This window comes from Lissotriton vulgaris, chromosome 1_1 (genome assembly GCF_964263255.1).
Source record: "Lissotriton vulgaris chromosome 1_1, aLisVul1.2, whole genome shotgun sequence".
NCBI classification, from domain to species: Eukaryota; Metazoa; Chordata; class Amphibia; order Caudata; family Salamandridae; genus Lissotriton; species Lissotriton vulgaris.
The window spans coordinates 1,002,172,284-1,002,192,832 of record NC_141685.1 but is presented as its reverse complement, the minus strand read 5'-3'; positions in this window follow the sequence as shown (position 1 = coordinate 1,002,192,832).

Here is a 20,549-nt window from a genome sequence, read left to right as displayed (position 1 = left end):
AGTGGTATAAGTATCACTAATCGAACAGTGGTAAGGCCTGGGGCCTTGGGAATTGCTGGGGCTATTCGGGACTAGCCGTGATGAAGTCGGGAAAAGCCCGCGGGACTCGGGTGCAGCACTAAAAGCACACGCATGCACCAATGCAAAGTCAATGGTGCGTAAAAGTTATCGAGTTACTGACTAGAACTACAAAACTTTAGACTTAGACACTAGAGGTGTAAACCAATACAGGAGCACCGGCGTTCATGAGTTACCTCACCTACAGGAAGCGGGTTCATAGGTGCCAAAGTGTGTCGGGTTTCGTTGAGTAGATCTATGGAGCCTGGAGATGAAGATGCTGCAGGTGGCCAGGAGAGAAGAGTCCGGTTGGATCCAAGGGTGGATCGAAGATGTAGAGTACCTGAAAGCAGAGGGGACAGAGTCTGGGTCAATCAGCAGTGACCAGGGTGGAACCAGGAAGGAACCAGGCAATGTTGGGCGCAATCAGGTGGTTGTCGTGAAGCTTGTCTCCACTGCCACATGGACTCTGGGGCACCAAGCATGTCCAGGAGTGGATCACGAGCTGTCCCACAAAGGCTCTTGCTGTCGGCGGTGTTGGCTTCCGGATTGGAGCAACCAAGCCTTGGCAAATGCAACCCACGCAGGATTCGAAGAGCGCTTCTTACTCGGACCAGCCAGGTCAGAGCGGTGGCTCCTTTTCAGGGGAGCGAGGGTAAGTCTGGATCAACCAGACTAGCAGTGTAAATTCAAAGGTTCATCGGTGTTGGGGCCACTAGCCAACGGGCAAGTGACCGGACCAACGCGTCGAGCAGGAAAATGCTAAAGGGCCCCACGAAGCACTCGGTGAGTGTGGAGGGGTGAGCTTCGGTGCAAAAGGTGCTCGGGCTGGGGCTTCTCAAACCCCAATGCACAGCTTAATGGGAGCCTCTGGAGCTGCACGGTCATCACTTCATAGTTTTTCCAAGATGGCTGGCCCCACGCTTCAGGTCGCCTACACGGGTCTCAGATTCGCTGGGACTGTGGATCAGGCTGTTGGAAGGCAGGAAAGCTGGGTCTTGTTGATCTCTATTGCTCGAGTTACGGCGGGAACTGCAACAAAGCAGATGGTGCCTGTTTGCACAGGGTGGTCACTCCTTGACCACAAGGGAGATTCTTCAGTCTTCCACGTCGTGTGGGATGTCGAAGGGTCCAGAGTTTTGTTTCATAAGTTTCAGTCAGGATAATCTGATATGCGTTGGCACTACTCCCACCTTTATTCCAAATCTGTGGGCTGGATCACCTGTAAGGTCCCTCCTATGGGTGGGACCAGGGAGGGGGGTGCGTACACCCCTTTCCCTCTGTCCAGTTTCACGCCAGGACTGGGGCTGGAGTGCCCCAGAACCGGTTTGACTGGATTATGCATGGGAATCCTTGTGCTCCCCAGGCAGTGTCTAGTTTCATTCAGCCCACCCTGCCCCAATCCACTCTCTCCTTTCTGGGGAGGTGTAGCACCTCCCTGTGACAGGAAACCTTTTGTCCAGGCCTCCCCTGCCAAGTTTCGGTCAGCAGTAGGAGGTCAGACTTGTGTCTGTGGCAGCAGCATCCATTTTGTGATGCTGAGGCTCTGGTTAGAATTAACCGCGTTTTAGCAAAGTAACATGTCTTCTCCCTCTAGAAGGGTGGAATGCTACCCCCGTCACCAGGACTGGCGAGGAGGTAGTATTCCAAAGCGTATGACACCTTACATGACATGTTTTGATAAAGCCAAACCAAAGTTAGCACATAACCGCGTGGATTATAATGCACTTAAGAGTATATGGTATGGCAATATCCCGGAACAGCTAAGGGAGTTGGTCCTGACAGCTGCAGACAGGCTCAGCTCATGCTAGAGCACCATCTCACATAAAACCAAGCACTCTGCCTCCAGGATTGTTAAGGCCTGCCATAGGAGTGACTTATAGGTATATATGTGTCCAGATATAAGTGTAGATATAGGTATACTATATCTAAGCAAGGGATGATTACACGACCTTGCCCCAGCTGAGTGATCAGCCAGTTGTGTCAGTTTGGATAGCCAGCCAGGGGTGGCAAAAGATATGCTGCAGCCCCTGGTAGGCCTTGGATACACCTATGCCCTGGGCACCTATAGTGCACGGTACAGGGGCTAATAAGGTGGCCCAAGCCAATTAGTTATGCACCTATGGTACATGGAGTCCATTTTAAAGATAGAGCAGATTGCCTGGGGCCCTGAATAGCAGGATCCCAGGCCAACTAAGTCGAAAACCAGCTAAACACAAGGCAAAAAATCTGGGGTAACCATAGTCAACTTTTCATATCTAATTTTCTCTACTTTTCCTCTCCCTCAGCCCATGATCTTCTTTCCCTTCACCCTTGCTTCCTCTCAAATGTCTCTCTGCCTTCACCCTTCATCTCACACTTTCACTCTTGCCTACTCTAGTTCTCACCTTTTCTTTTCTCCCTCTTGTCCCCCTCTCTTCGTATGCTTCTCCCCACACTCCGTTACTTTTTGTCTGGGTGCTTCTGCCCCCCCCCCAAACCCCCCATGTTGTGCGTTTTAATTTTTTTCTTCTGTTTGCCAAAACATCCATGTTTGTTCTCCCCTCCCACGGGCCCCTAATGCTGCCTTCTCTCGGCGTTGCCTGACACTCGCTTTCACCTACCTTGCTCTGGTTTATTGCCCCCAACCGTTTTCTTTCCCCAAACCTTTTACCCTGTATGGCAACTGTCAAAATCAATATGCCTGTCTACACTCAGGATATAAAACGGAGTGTAACCTTTATACGGTCTAGTTACAGCCCCAGTTCTTCACTACTGTCTCTGCCGCCACTTAGTAACAGTAAAACAATGTTAATTAGCAAAGATAAAATGCATATTTGCAGTTGTTGCCACTCATAACATAATTAAAATGCACAGATTGATAGAGAAGCACCCCATGCCATTTGTGCTAACTTTTTTTTGTTTTTCGTTTTCCCATTTAACTTGGATCCAAAAATAGAAAATAAGACACTTGTATAATTTATTAGGCGCATGTTTTCTTGGTGTGTGTACCTACAAAAAGACATGCAGGTCGCTCAAGTTTTTTTTAAAAAGCCATGCTGCACAGTATTGGTGACTGCGCACTCACACATCGCTCACTCACACTACTTTAGGCCACACACACTGCACCCTCACACACCGCACCCTCGCACACCTCGCACCCTCACACACACTCATTACAATGTGCCCTCACACACTGCCCCCTCACACACTGCCCCCTCACACACTGCCCCCTCACACACTGCACACTCACACATTGCTCACTCACACTACTTTAGGCCACACACACGGCACCCTCACATCCCACATCCTCACACACATCACACCCTCACACACTCTCATTACACTGTGCCCTCACACACTGTGCCCTCACACACTGCCCCCTCACACACTGCCCCCTCACACACTGCCACTTCACACACTGCCCCCTCACACACACACAACCCCACACACACAACCACTCCACACACACAACCCCCACACACACCCTCCACACACACACCCCTCCACACACAACTCCTCCACACACACAATCCCTCCACACACACAACCCCTCCACGCACACAACCCCTCCATGCACACAACCCCTCCACGCACACAACCCCTCCACACACAACACCCCCACACACAGCCCCCACACACAACCCCCCCACACACAACCCCTCCCCACATACAACCCCTCCACACACAACCCCTCCACACACACACAACCCCTCAACACACACAACCCTTCCACACACACAACCCCTCTACACACACAACCCTTCCACACACACAACCCCTCCACAAACACAACCCCTCCACACACATAACCCCACCCCACACACAACCCCTCCCCACACACAATCCCTCCCCACACACAGCCCCTCCACACACACAACCCCTCCACACACACACAGCCCTTCCACACACACAACCCCTCCACACACACAACCCTTCCACACACACAACCCTTCCACACACACCCATCCACACACACACAACCCCCACACCCCCCACACACAACCCCCCACCCCCCCCCCCCACACCCCACACACACACCCCCCACACACACAACCCCCCCACACTCACCCCCCCCACACACAACCCCCCCCCCACACACAACCCCATACACACACAACCCCACACAACCCCACACACACCCACACAACCCCACACACATCCCCCCACACACAACCTCACACACACAACCACATCAACACACAACCACATAACCCCATACACAACCCCACACACAACCCCACATACACAACCCCACACACACAACCCCCCACACACACAACCCCACACACACACACACAACCCCACACTCACACAACCCCACACAACCACACACACAACCATGCACACACAACCACACACAGAACCACAACCACACACAAAACCATGTATCTATCTCTCTATCTATCGCCCTCACTCTATCATCCTCACTCTATCTATTACCCTCAGTCTATCTATCTATCTATCTATCTATCTATCTATCTATCTATCTATCTATCTATCTATCTATCTATCTATCTATCTATCTATCTATCTATCTATCTATCTATCTATCTATCTATCTATCTATCGCCCTCACTCTATCTATCACCCTCACGCTACCTATCTATCTATCTATCTATCTATCTATCTATCTATCTATCTATCTATCTATCTATCTATCTATCTATCTATCGCCCTCCCTCTATCTATCGCCCTCCCTCTATCTATCGCCTTCACTCTATCTATTGCACTCACTCTATCGCATCACCACAGCATCACTCTTGATCTTCGTGTCTTCTTCCTCTCTTTGCTTCTTTCTCATCCTTGTCTAAAATTTCCCTCTTCTGTTCTTTCTGCTTCCGCTCTTACTTTCTCCTTTTCTCTTCTTCCTCCACTTTTGTGAGAAGTTGGCCTGATATATGATGTCCACAGTTCTGGGGACACCTTGTATCAGTCCAAACAATCCCTTATGGTGGTGGTTGTAAATTCAACTTTATAGACAAGCTATCCTAGGGGTAGCATGGAGTAAGCAGCCTTCAGGCTAAACTCTAGAGGGCATGTGAAGCCAGCTGTTATACCATATGCAATCCTGTAATATCAAATGAAAGGACACCACACAAGTTATATATTATAAAAATATATGTATTTATTCTCAGAATAATCCCCTGTACTCTTTATGAGTATAGAAGCACAAGCGTTTAAACAAAGCACAGTTAAACATTCAAAAGTTGCGCATTTATAGGTGAGGCCGGTGGCCACTCAAACCATATACTAAAAAAGTGGTATAAGTATCACTAATCGAACAGTGGTAAGGCCTGGGGCCTTGGGAATTGCTGGGGCTATTCGGGACTAGCCGTGATGAAGTCGGGAAAAGCCCGCGGGACTCGGGTGCAGCGCTAAAAGCACACGCATGCACCAATGCAAAGTCAATGGTGCGTAAAAGTTATCGAGTTACTGACTAGAACTACAAAACTTTAGACTTAGACACTAGAGGTGTAAACCAATACAGGAGCACCGGCGTTCATGAGTTACCTCACCTACAGGAAGCGGGTTCATAGGTGCCAAAGTGTGTCGGGTTTCGTTGAGTAGATCTATGGAGCCTGGAGATGAAGATGCTGCAGGTGGCCAGGAGAGAAGAGTCCGGTTGGATCCAAGGGTGGATCGAAGATGTAGAGTACCTGAAAGCAGAGGGGACAGAGTCTGGGTCAATCAGCAGTGACCAGGGTGGAACCAGGAAGGAACCAGGCAATGTTGGGCGCAATCAGGTGGTTGTCGTGAAGCTTGTCTCCACTGCCACATGGACTCTGGGGCACCAAGCATGTCCAGGAGTGGATCACGAGCTGTCCCACAAAGGCTCTTGCTGTCGGCGGTGTTGGCTTCCGGATTGGAGCAACCAAGCCTTGGCAAATGCAACCCACGCAGGATTCGAAGATCGCTTCTTACTCGGACCAGCCAGGTCAGAGCGGTGGCTCCTTTTCAGGGGAGCGAGGGTAAGTCTGGATCAACCAGACTAGCAGTGTAAATTCAAAGGTTCATCGGTATTGGGGCCACTAGCCAACGGGCAAGTGACCGGACCAACGCGTCGAGCAGGAAAATGCTAAAGGGCCCCACGAAGCACTCGGTGAGTGTGGAGGGGTGAGCTTCGGTGCAAAAGGTGCTCGGGCTGGGGCTTCTCAAACCCCAATGCACAGCTTAATGGGAGCCTCTGGAGCTGCACGGTCATCACTTCATAGTTTTTCCAAGATGGCTGGCCCCACGCTTCAGGTCGCCTACACGGGTCTCAGATTCGCTGGGACTGTGGATCAGGCTGTTGGAAGGCAGGAAAGCTGGGTCTTGTTGATCTCTATTGCTCGAGTTACGGCGGGAACTGCAACAAAGCAGATGGTGCCTGTTTGCACAGGGTGGTCACTCCTTGACCACAAGGGAGATTCTTCAGTCTTCCACGTCGTGTGGGATGTCGAAGGGTCCAGAGTTTTGTTTCATAAGTTTCAGTCAGGATAATCTGATATGCGTTGGCACTACTCCCACCTTTATTCCAAATCTGTGGGCTGGATCACCTGTAAGGTCCCTCCTATGGGTGGGACCAGGGAGGGGGGTGCGTACACCCCTTTCCCTCTGTCCAGTTTCACGCCAGGACTGGGGCTGGAGTGCCCCAGAACCGGTTTGACTGGATTATGCATGGGAATCCTTGTGCTCCCCAGGCAGTGTCTAGTTTCATTCAGCCCACCCTGCCCCAATCCACTCTCTCCTTTCTGGGGAGGTGTAGCACCTCCCTGTGACAGGAAACCTTTTGTCCAGGCCTCCCCTGCCAAGTTTCGGTCAGCAGTAGGAGGTCAGACTTGTGTCTGTGGCAGCAGCATCCATTTTGTGATGCTGAGGCTCTGGTTAGAATTAACCGCGTTTTAGCAAAGTAACATGTCTTCTCCCTCTAGAAGGGTGGAATGCTACCCCCGTCACCAGGACTGGCGAGGAGGTAGTATTCCAAAGCGTATGACACCTTACATGACATGTTTTGATAAAGCCAAACCAAAGTTAGCACATAACCGCGTGGATTATAATGCACTTAAGAGTATATGGTATGGCAATATCCCGGAACAGCTAAGGGAGTTGGTCCTGACAGCTGCAGACAGGCTCAGCTCATGCTAGAGCACCATCTCACATAAAACCAAGCACTCTGCCTCCAGGATTGTTAAGGCCTGCCATAGGAGTGACTTATAGGTATATATGTGTCCAGATATAAGTGTAGATATAGGTATACTATATCTAAGCAAGGGATGATTACACGACCTTGCCCCAGCTGAGTGATCAGCCAGTTGTGTCAGTTTGGATAGCCAGCCAGGGGTGGCAAAAGATATGCTGCAGCCCCTGGTAGGCCTTGGATACACCTATGCCCTGGGCACCTATAGTGCACGGTACAGGGGCTAATAAGGTGGCCCAAGCCAATTAGTTATGCACCTATGGTACATGGAGTCCATTTTAAAGATAGAGCAGATTGCCTGGGGCCCTGAATAGCAGGATCCCAGGCCAACTAAGTCGAAAACCAGCTAAACACAAGGCAAAAAATCTGGGGTAACCATAGTCAACTTTTCATATCTAATTTTCTCTACTTTTCCTCTCCCTCAGCCCATGATCTTCTTTCCCTTCACCCTTGCTTCCTCTCAAATGTCTCTCTGCCTTCACCCTTCATCTCACACTTTCACTCTTGCCTACTCTAGTTCTCACCTTTTCTTTTCTCCCTCTTGTCCCCCTCTCTTCGTATGCTTCTCCCCACACTCCGTTATTTTTTGTCTGGGTGCTTCTGCCCCCCCCCAAACCCCCCATGTTGTGCGTTTTAATTTTTTTCTTCTGTTTGCCAAAACATCCATGTTTGTTCTCCCCTCCCACGGGCCCCTAATGCTGCCTTCTCTCGGCGTTGCCTGACACTCGCTTTCACCTACCTTGCTCTGGTTTATTGCCCCCAACCGTTTTCTTTCCCCAAACCTTTTACCCTATATGGCAACTGTCAAAATCAATATGCCTGTCTACACTCAGGATATAAAACGGAGTGTAACCTTTATACGGTCTAGTTACAGCCCCAGTTCTTCACTACTGTCTCTGCCGCCACTTAGTAACAGTAAAACAATGTTAATTAGCAAAGATAAAATGCATATTTGCAGTTGTTGCCACTCATAACATAATTAAAATGCACAGATTGATAGAGAAGCACCCCATGCTATTTGTGCTAACTTTTTTTTGTTTTTCGTTTTCCCATTTAACTTGGATCCAAAAATAGAAAATAAGACACTTGTATAATTTATTAGGCGCATGTTTTCTTGGTGTGTGTACCTACAAAAAGACATGCAGGTCGCTCAAGTTTTTTTTTAAAAGCCATGCTGCACAGTATTGGTGACTGCGCACTCAAACATCGCTCACTCACACTACTTTAGGCCACACACACTGCACCCTCACACACCGCACCCTCGCACACCTCGCACCCTCACACACACTCATTACAATGTGCCCTCACACACTGCCCCCTCACACACTGCACCCTCACACACTGCACCCTCACACACTGCACACTCACACATTGCTCACTCACACTACTTTAGGCCACACACACTGCACCCTCACATCCCACATCCTCACACACATCACACCCTCACACACTCTCATTACACTGTGCCCTCACACACTGTGCCCTCACACACTGCCCCCTCACACACTGCCCCCTCACACACTGCCCCTTCACACACTGCCCCCTCACACACACACAACCCCACACACACAACCACTCCACACACACAACCCCCACACACACCCTCCACACACACACCCCTCCACACACAACTCCTCCACACACACAATCCCTCCACACACACAACCCCTCCACGCACACAACCCCTCCATGCACACAACCCCTCCACGCACACAACCCCTCCACACACAACACCCCCACACACAACCCCCACACACAACCCCCCCACACACAACCCCTCCCCACATACAACCCCTCCACACACAACCCCTCCACACACACACAACCCCTCAACACACACAACCCTTCCACACACACAACCCCTCCACACACACAACCCTTCCACACACACAACCCTTCCACACACACAACCCCTCCACAAACACAACCCCTCCACACACATAACCCCACCCCACACACAACCCCTCCCCACACACAATCCCTCCCCACACACAGCCCCTCCACACACACAACCCCTCCACACACACAACCCCTCCACACACACACAGCCCTTCCACACACACAACCCCTCCACACACACAACCCTTCCACACACACAACCCTTCCACACACACCCATCCACACACACACAACCCCCCCACACACAACCCCCCCCAGCCCCCCCCCCCCACACCCCACACACACGCCCCCCCACACACACAACCCCCCCACACTCACCCCCCCCACACACAACCCCCCACACACACAACCCCATACACACACAACCCCACACAACCCCAGACACACCCACACAACCCCACACACATCCCCCCACACACAACCTCACACACACAACCACATCAACACACAACCACATAACCCCATACACAACCCCACACACAACCCCACATACACAACCCCACACACACAACCCCCACACACACAACCCCACACACACACACACAACCCCACACTCACACAACCCCACACAACCACACACACACACAACCACACACACAACCATGCACACACAACCACACACAGAACCACAACCACACACAAAACCATGTATCTATCTCTCTATCTATCGCCCGCACTCTATCATCCAAACTCTATCTATTACCCTCAGTCTATCTATCTATCTATCTATCTATCTATCTATCTATCTATCTATCTATCTATCTATCTATCTATCTATCTATCTATCTATCTATCTATCTATCTATCTATCTACCTATCTATCTATCTATCTATCTATCTATCGCCCTCACTCTATCTATCACCCTCACGCTACCTACCTATCTATCTATCTATCTATCTATCTATCTATCTATCTATCTATCTATCTATCTATCTATCTATCTATCTATCTATCGCCCTCCCTCTATCTATCGCCCTCCCTCTATCTATCGCCTTCACTCTATCTATTGCACTCACTCTATCGCATCACCACAGCATCACTCAGCACCACCACATCATCACTCAGGGGCACCACAACATCACTCGTCGCTACCACAGCATCACTCGTCGCTACCACAGCATCACTCGTCGCCACCACAGCATCACTCGTCGCCACCACAGCATCACTCGTCGCCACCACAACATCACTCAGTGCCACCTCAGCATCAATCTGTGCTACCATTCAACAACTGGTTCAAATATGTTCTCTCAATGTTTCAAACTTTATTACAAATGTCACAAAAAAATGTTAATATTTCACTTCTGTTCTTGGATTTTGGTCACAATAAAATACACTGAACATGATCTTCACAAAAGTTATTTACAAAAGTTTATGCTATTGCCATTATAAATTACAATAACTTTTAATTAAGTATTAATTATTCAAAAAAACAAAAGCCATTGTTATTTGTAATATCAATACATCTAAGTCACGTAAATACAACACATATTGCACATTACAAAGGCTATAGGTGTCACATTTGCGAAAGTTATAACTATTGGCATTGTAAATGACAAAACTATTAATTTCGCAATTTTCAAAACCAACACATAAATACGAAAATTGTCATTTACAATACCAATAGCTCAAACTTTCCTAATGCGAGACCTATTGCATTGCAAATGCTTGTTATTATATCCTTTTGTCCGCATGCTGCAGTGGTGAGTTATCAAAAAAGTCTGTTGAAACTGAAATTACAGTGATTATTCACTGCGGGTTAAAGGATGTGCAATAGTACTTGAAACACACAAAATGGGATGGGAGGAATGCGTACATTGTATTTGATGACTGGCAAATGGTCGGGTAGCATTCCAGCCAGTCCTTTTTGTGCCCACCACGCCACATCAGATTACACCCAGCCATATGCAAATCATTCTCGGTCCTGCTCCAATACATACAGTCCAGCTCGACATGCCAAGCCAGGTACCAGAACACAAGTAATCCAGGACGGGGTTCGGCATGATTGGGCGTCTTCAGTCACTTCGGCACTTCCCAATATGCCTTGAAGGTTTATGACATCACTGCCGCTGCTCTACGGCTTTACTGCGTTTATCTAAAGAAAAATGAACGAAAGACCCATTTCAAATGAATGAATTACAAATAGGGATAAATTATGGAGATAATAGGAAAAGAAATGCCCCCTCCCTCAAAATATTCAAATCTTTGCACGCTTTGAGTAACTAGTGCACGCGGCTGCCGCGCTCATTTAGCAGGATTCATTTCCCATCCTGCCTCGACACCACATGAACATGTTTAAGATTATGTGTCTGAATAGAGTCATTTTTGAAATTACTGAGATATGCAATTAAGATGAACTCGTGCATTCAAGCATAATGGGGTGATAGATGGCGTAATTAGCTCGAGTAAGACACAGCCCTGTGTAGTTTGTCACAGTAGGACATCGTTATATTCTTACCTTTGTTTCTCTTCTTTCTAGGCCTTTCTCTGTATCGCCGTGGAATGCTCCTGCGTGGCTGTCCTCGCGCTCTGTCCTCGTGGGGGAAGCCTCTTGTGAACGTTCCATTGTTGACAGTTGGTCAGTTGTCACTGCTCCAGAATGACGACATTAAACTGTCCTGCGTTCTTCACCCTTGTTGCTGTTGCTTTGTTTGAAGAGACGACGAGTGGTGCCTTCCTACCTCGTTATACCCAGGGCAAACTTTGGTCCAGCTTGTCTGGTTGACGTGGTGACTGCCCTCTTCCCTTCTTCATCCTGCATGGCCGGTCGTCCTCTCTCTGCTATGTGAAGTGAGGATGGCTTGTTCTGGCTTGAGCGGCAACGTCTTCTGGTAGGCCATCAGAAGGTTGTGTGGAGACTAACTCGGGTTCTAACGAATCTCTATCAGCAACAGTACTTGAAATGGAACAATAGAAGTGCAGGTGCTCTATATCAGAGTACCTGCTCATGTCTGAGAAGTGCTGGTACTCTCCAATTAAAAGTAGTAGGTTTCTCCTGAGAAGTGCAGGTACTCTCCCTCTCTAAATAAAAAAAAGTGTTGGTGCTCAGTACCGGCCCTTTTACAGCAGAGATCAGCAGTTCCTTTGATCAGTTCAGAGACAACTGCCAATTAGCAGATATCTCTTGATAAGACTGCCAAATACTCTCTAGGCTGAAATGAATGCACCCAAACTCTGGCGGTGCTGTTCCTGTGTTCGTCCCTGAGTGTGACCTCTCACCATTGTGTGATGTTGCCGTGAACCCAGGATTCCATGTGGTGTCCTCCTTGGGTTTCTGAACCTCCACACTTTGTGATGGGAGTGGTGAGATGGACATTGGGATCACCCACCCAATTTACAATGAGTTCTCAGCAGACCTGTTGTAGGACACTGAGCATCTACCTTGTTAACTAACGTAAGGTGACGAAGCTGTGCAGCACGCTGCGCAGAATGATAAAGGGAACTGTTGGGTAAGTATTCAGCATTTTTCTGTCTGTGTCCCCTCTTCAAAGTGACGCAGTACAGTAGAAGTAAATCCAACTATAAGCCTGATTAAGAGTTTTGTGTCTCCCTGTCAATGTTCCTGATGTTAGTGCACTCCCCAGTGACAAGGACATGGCCTCTTGGTGTGTGTTGCGGCTGTAAACAGTAACAGTTTGATTTAACTGCCCACTATTCGATATGTTGAACCAGGGGCCAGATTTACGAAGCTTAGTGTTTGCAATTGCCAAATAGCAAATTTCTGCGATTCACAATTTGCTAATCGTAAACACTAATGTATGAAAATGTGTTTTACAATTTCTGCAATTCCCAGTGGGTCACAAGTAGACCTACCTCATTAATATTTATGAGGTAGGTCTCAGTCAGTTTGAGACCCATTGGGAATCACAAAAATCATCTGGATGGTGGCTTGTTGGGGTCAGCAGACCACCATGACTGAAATTGCTCTTATATAAACCAATCTTTTTTTTAATGCATTCCGTTTTCCTTTAACCCCATGGCTGCTAGGCGTTTTCCCGTCCTGCGCTGGGTTTTATTGTTTTATATTGTTTTATGACGAGCTGGCCTTGTCATCCGCGCACAGCAGGTAAGCGCCATGACGAGGCCAGCTCGTCATTAGCCTCGAAGGGGTTAAGAAAAACAGGTTGCTTTAACAAAAAACAAAAAAAAGTATTCAGTTTAATTTTTATGTCCAGCCTGGGCATCGCATCCGCTGCTAGGCATGCAGTATTGGAGTACGTATTTGAAGCCCCGCCCACTCTATGCCCATATTTTTAATTGCCTTTTGTCATTGTCCTTTGTGAACGCTGACTTCCGAGTCGTTATTAAGCTTGTTAGCCCCTCCTTGGTACCGCCTTGTCTGCATTTGTTACCTCACATAACGACTGGACCTTTAATTTGTCTTGTTACACAGTCTGCTTTATCTTGCTGTGAGCACTATTTAGTTTAATGATTTGCCCCATACCACCCACTACCTCGCAGCACACTGGCCACTTTTACGCATATTGGCGGTCTGCTTTAAGTATAACGGCTGCTTTTCTTTCTTTCTTTATTTTAGCAGCGCGGTCCGCTTTAAGTATAGCGGTTGAGCTTACTTATTTTTTTTGTTTACTAGCGCCCATGCGGCTCTTTCACATTCATGGCAGCCACACCACTTTCTTTAGACAAGCCGCATCTAAACAAAGATGCGCAGCCGCTTTTCAAGTGAAAGCGCAGCATGGGTGCTTTTACAAAAAAATCATCTGTTTATCAGCTTCACAAACGGATGCTTTTTTTTGTCAAAGCACCCCACGAGGTGGTTTCACTTTAATGTCGGCCACGCCTCTTTATTTAGACGCGGCTTGTCTAAAGAAAGGGGCACAGCCTCCATGAATGGGAAAGTGCCGCATGGGCGCTACTAATTTGCAATGCAATAGGTCTTGCATTTGCAAGAGTTTAAGCTATTGCATTGCCAATAGCTCAAACTCTCGTAAATGCGAGACCCATTGCATTGCAAATGCTTGCTTAAAAGTAGGCAGTGGTCCGTGGGACCATTGCCTGCTCTTAAAAAAATCTTTTTTTTACTCTCAGATGGGAAGGGGTCCCACGGGGACAAAAAATTTGTAAAAAACAATGTGAATCTGTATTAGGAAGGGACACTTTAAACATGCCCCTTCCAAATTCCAATTTGCAATCCCAAATTGTGATTCAGTAACAGGTTACCTAATTGCAATCTGGCTGTTATACATTGGAAAATGGCTTTTTGTATTCACAAACGGCCCGATTCTGCGAATCATGCCATTTGTAAACACAAAAAAGCTTTGTACATCTGGCCTCTGTTCTTTTAGTCTACAACAATTACAGGACAGTCTCTATGGTAGTGTTCAGCTCTTGCAGAAATCAGAGATTTCAGTGGCATCTTTATCGTTATTCTTTTCTGCACCCCTATGTCTATTTTATGAATAATTGGGGCATGGCACATATGGACCGATGGTATATTTCCTATTTTCGAACTATTGTTGATTTGGGGTCAGGTAAGAGATGCAGTTTGAACCACGGCCAAAATTCCTGCAGTGCAAAAGAACCACATTCCTTGGATTAGGTGAAAGGAGCAATGTATGACATTCATGTTGTTGGAACTGACAAGACGCCTTTGGACAGGCGGAATAATATTCTTTTATAGGGTCTTGGATCACAAAGGGAAGTCATTTATAGGAATTAACCACAGCTTGTATCACAAGAATATGTTGGTGAATACGAAGAGGTCCTAATGAGAAGGAGCACTAGATTTAAACCTGGTGCTAGTTTAGCTGTGGACAGGTACATGTTCTATACTCGAGCTCAGCGGCAGGGAGAGCTGCTTGATGAATTTCTACCAGCACTGATGGCTTTATCTATGGCTTGCAATATAGGTGTGAAGACATACGAAATGATTAAAGACCAAATATAAGTTGGTTTTTGTTGACCCCAAGCTCCGAGATGCCATAGCAACTGTTAAGGCTATTGAGTAGAAAAGTGGAGTTAGTCCTCGAAGATAGAAACATTGTGAGCAACCTGGCCCACGAGGACGATTTCCACTCCTAAGGACATGATAAAGTTGTTTCATGATATAGGTGTGGGACGAATACATATTTTGCTCCTTCGAAGTAATTCCGCGCAATTGGCAAGGATTGGAAAAAATGTGGCAAAACGTAAAATGTTGCCATAGTCTGTAGAGATGTACGGAAGGGATCCAGAGATGTTAAAGGCAAGGTTTTATGTATGCCTGAAAACTAAGAAGTTCAATGCCACAAAGGTGAGTGTAGGCCTGAATTTGGTGAGGTTAAACGGGTCATCCTGGCTTCATGAGACAATAGGAAAAATGTTAGTGAGGAAGTGGTAAAGGGATCTCCTAAATGTCTGGTGATGGTGTTAGATAGCATTTATGATAATTGGCTGGTCTGGGTCTCTGTGGACCATTTTTACTAAGGAACTGTTCGAAGAGAAATTTGGGGGTAGGGTGCTTGGAATTTAAGATTTGGAACCTTCGGATATAATTATACAGGCAGACAGTTTTGATAAGCAGAGTATTGACTTGATTGTATTTTGTAAGATGAACCTTACAGTTAAGGATATAAGCCCATAGATCACATTATAAGTAGAAGTCAAGGGAGTTAATCTCCAGGGTTGGTAAAATCAATTGAAGTTAGTAATATTAAACCTTTAGAGTAAAGAGCAGGTGTTGTTGGTAAATACACTTGTGGGGCATGATTACATTTTAAAAGAGTTTTTGTTTTTTGGGAGTAGGGGGATTTGGGATTGTTGAAGGTTTTTTTCTATAGGATCAACTTCAAGAAGGAAACATGTCTTGTCAAGCAGAAGCCGAGAGAAGTGCCAATAAATGTGAGGAGATAACTAGAGGAATTGCTAGAAAACTAGGTGAATGAGACCATTGATGAGGAAGTGGAGTCATGTGAGTGGTTAGTACCTATAGCTTTAGGCATGAAGCTGTCAGCAGTTTGAGACTGTATGTGAATTTAAGGGCACTCAGTATCAATGGAGTTGTTGATAATCACCCACTTCTGAATAACAATGAGCTTGTGGCCTTGCTGTAGTGTACAACAGTGTTCTCGACTGTGGACCTTCAGTATGCATATCACCGATTTTTGTTATATCAGTATTCCAAACCTGTAACTGCATTCCCTGCTCCCAGGGCCTGTTCTAGTTTAGGTCTGTTTAGTTTTAACGTATTTAGTTCTTCTGGTTTAGGTTTAGGCCAGATTAGCTGCGGCCTGACCTCCGCCACCTCAGGTTTCCAGATAACTATTTTCCATATTTTTAAACATAGGTAAAATTTGGTCAAGTACTTCCAAGACAAAATCAGGATTTTCTCAAACAATTTGCAGGATCACATGACTCACACCAAAGACATTGTAAGAGATTTGTGAAAAGGGCCTGACACTGAAGGAGGACAAGGACAACTTTTCCACATGGGGTGGAGTACTGCCAAGAAGTCTCTTGTTGAGGCTATCTAGAATACTCCTACCCAGACAGTAAGAATACATTGTTATACCTGAGCCCTCACTGGTGCAAGATCCTCCCTTTCGTCCTGGACTGCATTGTTGCTTTCCCCCATGGGACACGTAGCCATCTTGAAGATGGTTCTTCTCCCCAGGTTGTTGTATTTTTTTCTGCTCTCCCTAACAAACTTCCATTACAGTTTTTTAAAAGAATGACAAACACTTTTTTTTTTGTTGAAAACCTTTATTGATAAACATGTAAATACAATAGCAGTCAAATAGCCACCTCGGGTCGGCTGGCAACAGTTCCAATATTCATATCAGGATGAATGAATACACAGCCCTTCAGCCGACAACCCTAGGGCCCGGAGGCAATTAAACAATCATGTCGTGTCATACAGTGCAGTACAGGAGGAATAAGGTTTTTGTTTTGTATTTTTTGAAAAGAACAAACAAACCAATAAATAAGGAAATAACTGCAGAGGCTAAACGGAGGGCAGAGACATAAGTGATCCTTCTGGGGGGAGGGTACCACATCCACAACTGTACATAGTCTACAGGAAGAGCAGACGGGAGGGGGAAAGGGGGAAAGAGAACAGCCAGCAATACGTAGACAAAATCCAAACTGGAAGGAACATCATGCTAAGGGGAGTGTAAAACCTCCGGTGGAGGCTCAATTGGGGGGGTACAAATTTCACCACAATATTGGTTCCACTGATTCCACACTGTCCCCCATTTCTTGGGCCTGCCCCGAGCAATGTAGACTGTCTTTTCACAAAACATGCACCAGTCCATGTTACTAGACCAGGCCGACAGACTCGGTGCCCTAGACGATCCCCACAATTGCGCAATGTCACGCTTAGCGATCATGTTACCCAAAGTGGCCCACTGCGTCTGGGCCACATTATAATCATTGGGCTCCCACACATTTAAGAGATACCGTCGAGCCTCAGGCAAAAGCGAAACAACCGTCACCTCAGTCATAACACCATGCACACGATTCCAAAAGGAAGCCACCGCCGGACATTCCCACAAAATATGAAGGAATGTACCCACCATGCCACACCCCCGCTTACAGAAATCATTTGAGACATATCCCATACGCAGCAAGCGAGGACCCGTCATGTACACTTGGTGTAGGATTTTTAAGTGCACCAATCTCAGACGGGCCGAGATTGCTACCTCCTTCGGGGAGGATATCGCCGCCTGCCAGTCCTCATCATCAAGTTCCAGTCCATCGCCGGTCCAGGCCGTACGGAGCTGTAGAAGAAGGTCCGCTCGATCGTTTATCAGCTTTTTATAAATAAGAGAGATCGTACTGTCCGGGACGTGCCCATCGAGTACTCTGTCCACCAGGGGTGAGGATTCTGGAACGGGCGTGCCAGACGGAAAAACAGAGGAAAGGGCGTGTCGGACTTGTAGGTACCGAAAGTGTTCTCGAGAACTGAGTTTGAATTCTAGTTGCAACTCTCCAAAAGACTTTATCTTGTTCTTCAGCCAAAGGTTCCCCACCTTACTAATCCCAATAAGGTCCCATTTATCGAAACACTTGGTGGTCCACAAATTGCCCAACCTCTCAGCTGCGTAAAGCGGAGTCGCTCGAGTGAGAGTGTCTGACCAGCCCATAGCAGCATTAGCGTTGTACCAGACCCGCACCGCAACTCTGGTAGGCCCAGTCAATGCCACATCGGACCGTTTGGAATAAAGCGCCCTGTTATAGTCTCCGCCCGGCAGCAACCACTTATCCGTAGCAAAAGCCGGGTTAAAAGCTGGACCATGCATCGCATGGTTAACCGAGCTCAGTTGTGAGGCCCAGTAATATTGTTGTATATCCGGCAACGCAATACCACTATCATACCAAGGCAACGTAAGCTTGGCCAAGGCAATCCGGGGACGTCCGGCCCACAGCAGTTTCCTTTGTAGGCACTCAATCTCGTGGAAGTAGCTGGAGGGCACTAGATCCAATGTATTTTGAAGCGCATACAAAAATCTGGGAAGGGACATCATTTTGAATAAGGCTGCCCTGCCCACCAGGGACAGCGGCAGTCTGCTCCAGACTTTCACATCTGCTTTTAAGCGGATAAGCGGAGGGAGTAAGTTGCACTGATATCTGACAGCCGAATCACGCGAAATATAGATTCCTTAATATTTAAACCCGGAGGATGAAATTTGTTTTGGACAGCTACGCGGTACGAGTGGAGTATCGTCTGTGAGCGAGTACATGCAAGACTTGCCCCAATTGATGACCAGTCCAGAGTTCCTCCCAAAGGAATTAAGGACGTCGAACAAACCCCCAGAGATTTCCGAGGGGAGGTGAGGTAAAGGAGAATGTCGTCCAGACAAACACTCTTGACTGCATTAATCTGGGGCAATGGCAGGAGGCGAGCAGCATTTAAAAAATGTATGCTTCGGTGGTGGAGGGTGGCTGTGCACTCCGTATTACGAAAATAATTATGCAGCTGCACGATTGCAATGGCCCACTCATTGGTTAGCCAAATACAACTTATTGGAACTGGGCCGTTGGGCTGTCGGGGTGCTCCTGCCTATTGTAATGGAATGGCTTGGACTCAGAGGGGGTGGTCCCCTGGGGCGTGGGAAACATTCTCATGCGAATGGTCTTGTCATGTTGGATTACCTATATAGTTAAGCAATGCCCTCACCCACTATATGCCCCTGAACTATCTCTCTGGACGATGCCGGGCTACACTGACCTGGGCTCTAGATCGGAAGTAATCGCTCAGGCAAAAAACAGTCTCACAATGGGGGACATAATCTTTTATGACAAAATCCTCTGCATGTTCGAGATCTTGGTTCATAATTATGGTGTATCGCCAGGATCCTTCCTCCCCCTATAACAAAAACGGGGCCCAAAACCGGCCCCCACCCTAGCGGCCTACTGGGGAAACGCCCGGTGCCCGCTATGGCCAGTCCGGCCCTGCTCCTTTACACCTCGCTCACTCCTAGGCACTTACGCAGGGTCAGACATAAACCGCACAATGAACCATAAACGCTAAATTCCTCCAGGTTGTGCTAATGTACGTAGCGCACACCACACTATCACAAAATTGAACTGCTCTTTACGTTCATATAGGGGGACACCACTCCATCTTCTCAGTGCCTACTGGGATGAGGCACTAAACACTGCACTCACAGATGAGCAATGGACACAATGCCAATATACACAGTTCAACTCCCTCCACCACACTTACCTTACTCCTGAGAGACTGGCACGTATGTACCGGGGACTCCCGACTCTGTCCCCGCTGTCGAGACATCACAGCTAACTTTATATACATGGTATGGACATGTCACCAGCTTGTTCCCTATGGGGATGAGATAACCGAAATTCTCTCTGAGGCCTTAGATACCCCAATCTGCAAAGATGGCCTCCATTATCCCTTGGGAACACTTCCCGCTCTGCAGCGCATAAACTAGGGTGACCAACCGTCCATAAATTTCACGGACTGCCCGTAATTTGGACCTCTTGTCCGTTGTCCATGAAGGATTCTTTCACGGATGTCTTTTGTCCATAATTTCAGCTGCCCCCTGCAAGCAGCCTGTAACTCTCACTGCAGGGGGCAGCTCACGCTCCTGCTGTGATCTGTGACCTGCAGCAGCCCCTCCCCCACCTGGCACAGACTGCTAACGTCCCATTATCATTCTGTATGTTGCCCTAATTATCACATACAATATGATAATGGGCCTCTCTGCCCAGTGACCGCATTTCGGGTCCAGTGTTTTTTTACAGTGGGGGTGAGGGGGAATCGAAATGTCCTGATAAAATAAATAAATAAAACCCTTTCAGCATCTGAGGTTTTAACTATTACATGCCTGCTAGAATCAACGTACGTGCTTTAATGGTGGCTTCTGAAGAGGTTTGCCATGAGTCCTTGAAAATGGTAGACGTCTACAGTGTGACGGGCATCTCTGTATGGAGTGCGTTACAGTATAATACGCAATGCGTCTTTGGCATGATAAG